General features: G+C 36.2%; 1 protein-coding gene and 1 pseudogene across 2 annotated transcripts in view; one reads left to right on the top strand and one right to left on the bottom strand.

Annotated features, from left to right (window-relative positions):
* Window positions 1–3,668, bottom strand: part of LOC122082021 — an 11,972-nt pseudogene extending 8,304 nt beyond the window's left edge.
* A 3,325-nt stretch (window positions 3,669–6,993) lies between these two features.
* Window positions 6,994–10,048, top strand: part of LOC122080648 — a 7,758-nt gene continuing 4,703 nt past the window's right edge. For both annotated transcript variants that reach the window (XM_042647451.1, XM_042647452.1), the window contains exon 1: window positions 6,994–7,151. The gene's annotated coding sequence lies outside the window, so the exon portion shown is untranslated. The remainder of the gene's footprint in view (window positions 7,152–10,048) is intronic.

The following is a 10,048-nucleotide window of genomic DNA, read 5'->3' on the forward strand; positions in this document are numbered from 1 at the left end:
TTGACTTCTATGTTAATTTTCCCAATCTAATTAAATACAGAAAGAAGAAATGCAGTGGTACTTATCAACAGAATGAAATATTTTTTCATTTTATAAGTACTTCGTCAGTCCAATAACTTAGGTAAGTATGATCCTTGTGAAAGGATCTCAGACAATTATTATCTAATTCAAACAATATAAATTTGTCGCAATTTTTTTTTCTAATTTGATCATTTCAATTTTCAAAGATGAAATACGTATATGAACTCATAGTGCTATCACTATCCACGTCTAGTGGCTTCTGAAAACAAAACCATCCCCAGAAACATTTGCTTTCCTGAAAAAGGAGAAATTAAAACTACTTTCCACTTCAAATGTATACGTAATATGAAGAAGCACCAGATATATATCTGTATCAAGAAATCTGTTAAAACAGTATGAGACTGAAGTTCAATTTTCATCAAAAGGAAAAATTAACTGAAGAACTACATGAACAAATACATAGCAGCAGGTCCTTCATGAAATAAACACAGGAAATATATTGGGAAAGAAAGTCAAAATAGACACGGATAGTTAAACAGATTCAACGAAAAAGGGGAACAAACCTCATCAGCATTTGATCCCTACAGATGCGCACATGGTCAAACCGTAAGACACCATTATCCATACTGTTGTACGCTCCATTTCCAAACTTCATCCCAATATCACCAATAGTGATATTAGGAAGAGGTGAGTGGTCTTCTAAGCTTCGAATTTGTACAATGAAACCTGTCAAATAACATAAAAATGTTATTGTCCTATTTAAATGAAAAGTACAAAGATCATACATAAGGCTTTTCGGTCAGGAGTTGCTTTTACAAGTCAGAAGCTAGAAAATTACCATGCACACCATGGTCCCGGCCATCCGTTATGAGACGGGCATATATCACTGCATGTGTCGAAACTTTACCAAGTCCACCAGGCCACCACTATTCAAAAAGATTTCACCAATATATTCTCTTATAATTTGTGAAAGGAGAGTGACAAGAGCATAAGTTATGAGAAGGATAGCATTAGGAGGAGCTGATGACAAATCTATCTTGTATAATATGAAAAAAATGGCTTGTGTTTCAATGACGAGTAATGTGATCAAGCTACCTGCACCTGTCTGGTCCGATTGTTTAGCAGCTCTTTCAAAGAGACAGGAATGCAAATAGAAAACATCCCCTAGGAAACCTCCCTCTAACGATGACGCACATTTCAACTACCGAACAGTGAACAACAGTCCCGACCCGTTAACTAACCACTTTATATAGGAGCCTCCGCAGTCAAGGCAAGCCCCCCAAGACATATATGAGATTACCTCAATAAAAATAGAACACTGTTTCTAAACATCCACACTTTCTGATCTAGTAAATACCTATATTATTATATGCCTATGCTATATTAGTCTAACTAAACTTCACCATAAGAAAAATTAGATCTAACTAAATGCCTTCATCAACCATTACTCACTTTGCTTGAAGTTAAGGTCGGACTGTGAATGACAAACTCATCAGTTTTGGGGTCAAATGTTGCGGTGGTTTCAAGTCCTTGAACGTTAGAGCCATGACCAAGTTCCGTTTGTGCATAGCAGCCAATTATCTTCATCTTATAAGCCAAGGGTAACCACTTCTTCTGCTGCTCCTCAGTGCCCTGACCCTTTATAGCAGGTATAAACATGCCCTACAAAGAAGAAAGATAAGAACCAAGTCAATAATTTTTTGTCAAAAGAAAAAGAAAAAAAAAAAATTAAATGACTTTCGTACCCAATAGTTGCAACATACTTAATGATATGCAAAAGTTGAATCAAAATCCAAAATATCATCAAAACCCAAAAAGGATTTATAACAGAAGCTCAAGTCATAGTAAGAAATGATTTTATGGCCATGTCATTCTACTGGTACCTACCCCGAATCTGTCCAATAGAGTACTTGAATCCAGGGATTAATTTGGTGGATATTGTTTAACCAAGGGAGCAGAATAGATGGGCAGACCCCAAATGATGTAGCCTTGGAAGGGAATAGGATCTTCTGAAGGGATTAAGCTTTACGCAACCAAATTCTTTAAGTGAATAACCACTCTAAACACTGGAAGTTGCTTTGCTTCATGCTTGACCACTGTTTTGACATAATTATAAAAAGTGCTCCTACTCCACAATTTGGGACTTTCAGAGGCCTTCAGGGGAGTAGTAAGTCTTTATTTTCTCTGGACCAGTAAACGAGGAAGATTCAATAGAGCCACCAGTTCTCTTCCTCAGGATCTTAGAATCTTCCATGCTATGGGACTCCAAGGGCTAGTGGTTGACAGATACCCATTCAATGCTATTGGTTGGACATGCATTCTATCCAATTGTTCATGTACCTCCACGCTTACTAGCACTGTGCTTATGCATCCTGAAAGAATCATGGAATGTCTTATTCCAATTGATGTGTAAAACTGGGAAATCTTACATATTCTGCAGGCAGAAGCAGCAATGCTAGAGAACATTTCAATTATGGAGATTTGATCCCCTTGTGGCTGTTCTGAGTCATGCAGATATACATAAAGGAGTCTTATAGCAAATTGACCTGATTTCCTTGCTATCCTAAATTTCAAATTCACTTCAGACACCACAGTGCTTCCTAGGAATCAGGACATTGATCTCTTTAACTTTTATTTCATGCTCAACGTAAAGAAAAAAAGAACCTACAAACTGCAACACCATTCACATTAGATTCACAAGTTACTAACCCAATGTAGATCCATAAAACCAGGTTGGTCTACAAAAAACCTCAGCTTGGATGCCTCTTCTTCTGTAAAGATAAAGCTCAGACGTTCAGACAGAATAACCATCACATGAAATTACATAGAAACAGTAATCATCAGGATTTTGTCAAACAACTGGAAGCAATTTCCTAACAGCTCTGAATAATAGCAAAAATTTAAAACTGGGAGATGGAATAATGTAAAATGTAAGGCAAACATAATGCGAGAGAACCAAACCAGTAAGACGGAGCTCAATGATCCGTTTCCACGCATGAGCCGCCTTCCTCAGTGTGTTTTGAAATAAATCTTTCCGGCTTAGCATAGTCCTGTCATCCTTGCGGAAAACCTGCGCATCAAAGAAGCAACAACAAAGATCGTTCCTCACATATATACAAAACCGATCGTGAAACAATAAACAAAACCTACCTACACACACGATAACAGATGAAATAGAATCGCTCATCTTCATAAGGAAGAAAATAGCACAGATGAAATAGAATCGCCCATATTCACTCCGGAATAATAGATTGATCGTAGCTAAGAAGAAACCGAGTAATAGAAAGCTTACGGGATCGCTTGCAACAAGACGAGCCATCCTATCAGAGACATTGAATGCGTGCTCAGAACCAGCCCAGGCGATCTTCATAGCTTCAACATCGAAATTGGTCTTGCTTCTTTCATGAGCCAGGTGATCGACTTCCTCCATTTTCGTCCAAATTGAAAAGAAAACAAAATAGAAGTCGCACCAATTGCAGGAGCAGGAAATCACAAGAACAGAAAAAAAAAACGAGCAACCTCTTATTGATCGATATCGCGGCAACCGGTTTCTGACTCTCTCTTTGTCTGAAATGCTCACACAGCTTTCGCGGAAATACGAGATAGTGAGATACCATACAAAATGTATTTTAACCTAATCTGTCTAAAATTTGCTAGAGGAGAGAGGAGAGAGAATGAGCTATAGGAATGGTCAGAGTAACACAGCGGCGTGGAAATCGCGTGGAAATCATTTTTCAAAATTGAGTTAAACTTGATATGCCAGGTGGCAAAAACTAGGACCGCGAGGCTGGCGAGCTGCCCGGGCCTCCTTTTGTCCTTGATCCTTTGTTTTCTTGTCTATGGAGGCGGGGTCTAATAAGGGATGGGGTAGGGGTGTTAATTTCAAATTTGCACCGGTAGATCCGATCAAGCCCGACATGTTTATGGTATGACTTAGATCGGTCTAATTAATAAATGTGTCGAGCTCAATTTATAAATAAATAGTACACGGTATAGCCACCTAACCTGACAGTGCCCGATCGGTCCAACACATTTACAAGCCTGATTTGAATAGACTCCTTTTAGCCCGACCTAGCTCGACCCCTTTAATACAACTTATATTTTTTTTTTTTTTTTTAATATTATTTGTATTTAGTCATAAGGGTATGTGATATGTACAATTGAGATGGTAGTAATTGTTATATGAACATTCATCTTTTGTATGAATAGTTTAATTGATTTGAACTTACTAAATTTGGGTTATGTAGGCATAGTTAATTGATTTGAGTTTCTTAGGTTAAAAATTGAGTACTTTAGTAATTTAGTTACTTGGCGCATGTTTGGCTTAATTCATTTTAACTATTTGATCTTTTTCTTTGCTATGCCCATCTTTGCTTCATTTTTTGGTATTCCTCTTTAAGCACATTTAATGGAACAATTTTAAAGAGGACCAATTTAAAGCCCGTTTAAAGTTAAATAGGTTTATAGCCCGGTTAAGGCCCGATTAAGGCTAGTTTATGGTAGCCCGATTAAAGCCCGAGACCGACTGACCGACCCGATTATTAACCGTACCATGTCCCCAAAGTTAGGCTCGTTTACTTAAATGAACGTTCACGGGGCAAGACTTCCAAATGGTCAAGCCTGATTAGGCCTAATCGAGATCGGCCCAGCCCGACCGATTGACACCCCTAGATGGGAGATTTCGTGGGCGATGAACTTGCTGAGGCCTTGACGAGATCTTTGTATTTGGGCCACTGAGCCCAGCCCAATCATCCGTCTCATGCACAAGTTTTCTTGTGTCCCTAGCATTATCCAATACTTAAATAACTTGCGTGTCACATGACACACGCCTAACGTTATCAGATCGATATTACAATCTCTTCGTAGCCACACACTCTCTCTTCCCTTTATATACTCTTTTTTCTTTGACAATGTGGGTCCTTTTAACATGACCCGGGTAAAATATGTAGTAGAAGTATCACCAGTAGCAGGATTTCTATTTTTTTATGAGGGGTAGGACAATCATTTCAATCAGAAAAAATAAATAAATAAATAAATCATTAAGAAGATGAGGAATTTAAGTAGATTCCAAAACTACTTAATAAATCAATGTCCAAAACTAGATTAGTAATATCTAAGTGAGAGAATTTATTAATCATTGTAAATTCTAAATAACGAATGAGTAGGGTCACTTTGCTTGTAGGCCTAAGCAAAAAAATAGGTGTAGACACAAAATTATACACATCCAAAAGGAGAAGAACTACACTCCAAGGCCACAATGTGGTTCTACTATTCAAACTAGTGTGATTTCAGCTCGTTTGAATAATTTTATATTGCCCCCACATTCCACCAATCATTGTGAGTCAGTTTCAATCCATAGAAAAAGCCTAATACGCTAACTTCAAAGATTTTTCCTGTATCATGAAATCGACAAACAATGAGGCACATATTCCACTAGTAATAATGGACGTAACTCAACCATAAAAGTTTTTAGTATCATTAGTTACAACCAAATAAACAAGAATAGGTGATAATGACATAGGAAAATATATTGTGACTGGAATTGTAGGTTGGAGAGAATTCCCCTAACTTAATATATTTTGACAGTATTGATCAGGGCATTGCTTGTTGGGGATGAGGATAGAAAAATGGTTAGGTTTTTTTTTAGAGCATAATTAACTTAATTTCTATGTGATCATAAGAAACAACAAGTTATAATAAAAATAGTAAATAAATTACTCATATCATATCATGGTCAGGTATAATATTAGGCACCGTTTGATAATGTTTCTGCTATTTATGTGTTTAGAAACAGTAGAAACACCTTTTCACGTTTTTTGAAATAAAAAGGGATTTTTTGGTGTTTGATAAATCTATTTCTCGAAATGTTTTTGTAGACATAATGCCACTAAAAACCCCAATAGATTGAATGCTCAAAAGGAAGAGAGGGTTTAGTTGCCTCTTTTTAGGTTTAAATAGTTGAGAAATTTATCAGGCACAACATTTTTTTTCTCTCAAATTTGTTTATAGAAACAATGAAACAAGTCGGACTTGTTTTATCAAAGTCGTTTCTAGAATTGTAAATAAGCATAAATTTTGATTTATGTTTTTAGAAACGGATGAAACGGAACAACTTTATTAAACACTTTTTAGGTTGTTTCTCCGTTTTAAGAATAAGAAAACGTAGAAACGGCAGAAATGGAACATTGTCAAACGATGTCTTAGAATTAAAGAAGTACAATATAAGAGTCTTGAAAGATGGGGGCACGTAAGATTTTAGTTTTTAAACCCAAAGGGCCAAGTGCCAATATTATCTTGGAAAAATCATAGGAAAGGAAGATGTGCTACAAAGATTCATGTTGGTTGTGGCAAAGTACACAAGTAGGTCTACATCCATCCGTTTATCTGGTATATCTTAGGTCGGGATTCTCCCAAAAAGCAATTATACATAAAAAAGATCTTAAATCTTAGATGGATATTAAGTTTCTAAAAGGAATGCTACCAATGTGAGCAAATATATTTTTTACTATCTTTTAGGCTTCTTTTTTCCTAATAATAATAAGGGAGAGATTTTTGTAAAATGCAATGTGGTTAGTATAGTTTGCACACTGCATAACTCATAACATTCGAATTACCCTCAATGATTTTTATCAAAATTTTTTTTCTTTCTTTTAACGACAACGGTTTGGACAATTGGATGTTTAAAGAATGGGCAAGGGTTCACTGCAACATACCATATGGCTAGGCACCTAATATTTTATTTATTTTTTTATCTTTCTAAAATAAAATGAATATAAAACTCAAATATCTCTTGGTGCAAAATATGCTATAGGATTTGAGACACTTTTCCCTTAAAGATAGAATATACAGTTTTTTTTTTTCCCCCAATTTATCAGATATGCAACAGGTAAACTTTCAAAAAAAAAAAAAAAAAACAAAAAACACTATGCAATCTTTACTAGCCACGCTTTTTCTTTTTGCCGTAGTTTTTTCCACAATCCATAATTAATTTTATAAAAAAGTGGATAACTTTTGGTAAAACAGCAAGGAAAAACGTTTTTGCAGCAGTGGAAAAGGTTATTGTAGCGACGTAAAGGGCAGATTGCAGTGGCGGAAGGGGTTATTGCAGCAGCGGGAGGATGATTGCAACGGTAGGTTATTCTTACTCCATTTCATGTAATCTTTTCAGAGAAATGTCTTCGTTGATCACTAGATAGTGGCAATGTCTAAAGCTAGTGAAAAATCAGTGTCTCAATCGTAACCAAATACAACTTTTCGGGCTGCACATTGCTAGTTAAAAAAGGAACCCAAAAGAAGAAGAGGGGGGGGGGGGGGCGGGAGAAGGGGCTAGGGTTAGGGGAAAGCCTGAAGAAGAATAAGTTTGAGACAGAGTCTGGATGTAAGCTCTACAAGATGTAATTTTTATTCCTAATTGATATAAGCATAATCAACCATATAAATCCATTTTTAGAAGTACTCCTCGGTTCTAAGCCTGACGTAACCATTTATGAAATATATAGTTTCAACAGTAACTTGCATTAGTGTTCATCTGATTATTGTACCACTTAAACCTTCCCAACCCCACCAAAGAAAAGAAGAAACCAGAAGAGAACAATTTCTTAACAAGTTACATGTTCTGCAATATGATCAAAATCCAATTTGCAACAGCTGGATTTCCTTTCCTTCTTGTGGGGCTTCAAACTTTCAGAATTCCATGTTTCTGAGTTTTATCGAGCTCGTGATGAAAAACCCACTTCACTTTCATGGTTTCCTCATTTCCCCAGATGAAAATTTCTATTGACTCTATCAGAAATCCCTCTCCAGGTGATGCCCAGGGAGGTGAGCATTTCTCATCCTCAAAACCCCAGTGCTCCGTTCTTTTATTTTGCTCTTAATAATACCATTTAAATTTTGTCCATAGAAGAAACCATAAACATTGGGTTGTAATATAAAGTTGGAAATTTGTTTGTCTGCTCGTCTAGTTATTCGATTTCTGGGTGAATTTGATACCCAATTTGTTTAATCACTGAAGTTGGTAGTACAAGTAGATGAAACCAACTGTTGAAATCGAGATCCCAATTCAAAATTTTGTTATAGAGCGTTTACTACAGACTATTGAAATAAAGGGTTGGAAAAATAAGAGCTGGAACATAGTTTCAGCAAAGATGACATCCTAATATGGAGATAAGTAGGACAATGTTTGGTCCATTTTAGTTAAATTGGTAATTTTTGTAAGTTATAGGCTGAATGATGATGCTGTAAATACGTTTAGATAATGGTTCTTACATTGGCAGAAAGATGTAAATTTTATTTAGAAGTGACAATTCTTTGAAAAGAACTGAAAGAATTTAGAAATTTGTTTTGTTGCCGGGAAAATCTGCACGGAAAGACTGAGGAAAACCAAGAGATAGAGCAGCGGAGATGATCGGAGGGGATTCCGGTGGAGAACTCTCCGATGACAAAGTCAGATTCCGGGCAAACAGCAGTATGACTTCGGGAATTAAAGAGTAATAGGCTAAGAGTGTGAAGAAATTGACCTGGGTTTCTTGAGTATTGTTCCCCTATTTATTGATGAAGACGACCAGACCTGGGTTTCTCATCCTCCTTTCACCTCTCTTTTCCCATTGCTTAAAATTCTCATTGAAATTAAATATAGGCCCTAGCAACGAACCCAGGTTGTTGTTCCAGTCAGCCCAAGTCATTGGGTTTTAGAAGATAACAAGTATTCAGAGCAAGTTGGTGGATTGTTATATTTTAGTTTGATTTGTATCTAATCATACTTGATCATTCTCTTAAATCAACAGTCCCAAATTGATATTCCTGGTGTGCAAGAGTGTTGATGTTCCTGCATTTTCTATAGAGAGATAAAACTAAGGGGTTGTTAGGGACTATTTGCTTTTATTTATATATTTGAATTTTTTGAGGGTCTATTTTTCATTTAGGCCCTCTATAATTGAAGAAACAGAAGTCTCAGTGGTGAGCTGACCTTTCCTTTGTTAGGCTTTTACTTCAATGTTGAAGTCCTCATCTTCTGCTTGCAAGAAAAGCAAGAAGTTTCTTTCTGTATCAAATAATAGTTGCTTCTTGCTCTCTGAGTTGGCAACCTCCTTCTATGTTTATGTGTGATATTATCTGCCCAATGATGAAGTAGGTAGCAAATTATGGTGCAGACTTTCAAATTATTCCACCCTTCACCTTGTTTCACTGTTATTATTGTTGATGATTTGCTATTGCTTTTTGATGGTTTGCATTCGAGAATGAGGAAGATAAGAGCATGAGAAACCATCTCAGAAGTTGATACCCAAACTTTAATATATTTGCATTAGTTGTTCCTCTCCCACTTCTTAGCAGCTTTATTGCTCTGGTGATTTTCCATTTGTGCATCCTTTCAAGAGGACTTGCATAATCACATCCAAGTAGGATCAAGGATGAGATATTCATCCTTACCTATAACTGAGCTTTTGCATGATAATTTTTTTTCTTCTCTGAGTTTTGTGTCAATGAGTGGATTTAGGCCTTATCTTGAGTTGAGTGTCATGTCATTTTTGAGTTTAGCCTAACTTCATCAACGATGTCATGTAGTACAAGTTGATCTTTGTCTAATTAAAAATCATATCTAAGTTATTGAAGGGAGACATAGTTCTGTACTTGTTAGCTCCTCATCAGAATTCTGACTTACATGCCATAAGGGAAATTTTTTTGGACATTAAGTCCCATTTGTGGTATCCTGGGGCTTGTGGAAAAAATGCAACTGTTTTCATTAAAGAAAGAAAAAGAATGTGACTAAATAATTTTGAAGGAAAAACCTAGCCCATCCCAACAAACCTTCTTTTGTAATGGAATAGGTTTCCTCACTGAGTTCAGAGTTGAACTTTAGTCTTTGGTAATAATTTGATTTCCATCGAACAGTCTGATTGATGTAAATGTTGTGTAATTTTGGAGAGATATATATTCTCTATTTTGTACCAGTAATTGGTGTTGTGTGGATATTTTGGTAGTCTTCTTTCTAGGAAAAGAAAAGGTTTTTTTTTTTTTTGGTGGGGGGGGG

The sequence above is a fragment of the Macadamia integrifolia genome, chromosome 6, assembly GCF_013358625.1.
Source record: "Macadamia integrifolia cultivar HAES 741 chromosome 6, SCU_Mint_v3, whole genome shotgun sequence".
Lineage (NCBI taxonomy): Eukaryota > Viridiplantae > Streptophyta > Magnoliopsida > Proteales > Proteaceae > Macadamia > Macadamia integrifolia.